The sequence below is a fragment of the Meleagris gallopavo genome, unplaced genomic scaffold (assembly GCF_000146605.3).
Source record: "Meleagris gallopavo isolate NT-WF06-2002-E0010 breed Aviagen turkey brand Nicholas breeding stock unplaced genomic scaffold, Turkey_5.1 ChrUn_random_7180001918846, whole genome shotgun sequence".
NCBI classification, from domain to species: Eukaryota; Metazoa; Chordata; class Aves; order Galliformes; family Phasianidae; genus Meleagris; species Meleagris gallopavo.
The window spans coordinates 1-481 of record NW_011181621.1 but is presented as its reverse complement, the minus strand read 5'-3'; the positions used below and the strand labels follow the sequence as shown (position 1 = coordinate 481).

General features: G+C 64.4%; 1 long non-coding RNA gene across 1 annotated transcript; it reads right to left on the bottom strand.

Moving 5' to 3' along the window:
• LOC104916549 lies at positions 1 to 481 on the bottom strand. The gene is made up of 3 exons (XR_796608.1): positions 458 to 481; positions 209 to 287; positions 1 to 79 (listed from the first exon to the last, which is right to left on the bottom strand). It is a non-coding gene; the product is annotated as an uncharacterized LOC104916549 (long non-coding RNA).

The following is a 481-nucleotide window of genomic DNA, read 5'->3' as shown; positions in this document are numbered from 1 at the left end:
GGGTCCTGCAGCGCGCGGTGCAGCAGCAGCGCATCCCCCCTCTGCACAGCATCGTCCACCTCCTCCAGAGCCGCGTGCACTGGCAGGGGGGGGAAAGGCACAGTAGGGGTCAGAGCGAAGCCCCACATCAAACAAAGCTGACATCTCTCCGTGGAAACACGCGGTGGGGCCACAGCCCCCCGCAAAGGAGAGCGGGTGCGCGGCTCACCATTCACCCTGCTGATGTTCCCCTGGATCTCCGCCTGCGTCAGGAAGTGGGTGTAGATGTCCTCCCCCTCCTCTGGGACCTGCGGGTGCCACTGTCACCGTCCTGCACCCTCCACTCGCTTCCCAACCCACATCCCAAAGAGTAAAGAAAAAAAACAAAACCCAACCCCCCCATTTCTCCCTGACCTCCCCTGGCCCAGCCCTGCAGGAGCCGAGTGCCTCCCTCACCCCACGGCCCCCCAGTTCTCACCCACTCCCTGCGGCTGCCCTTCTC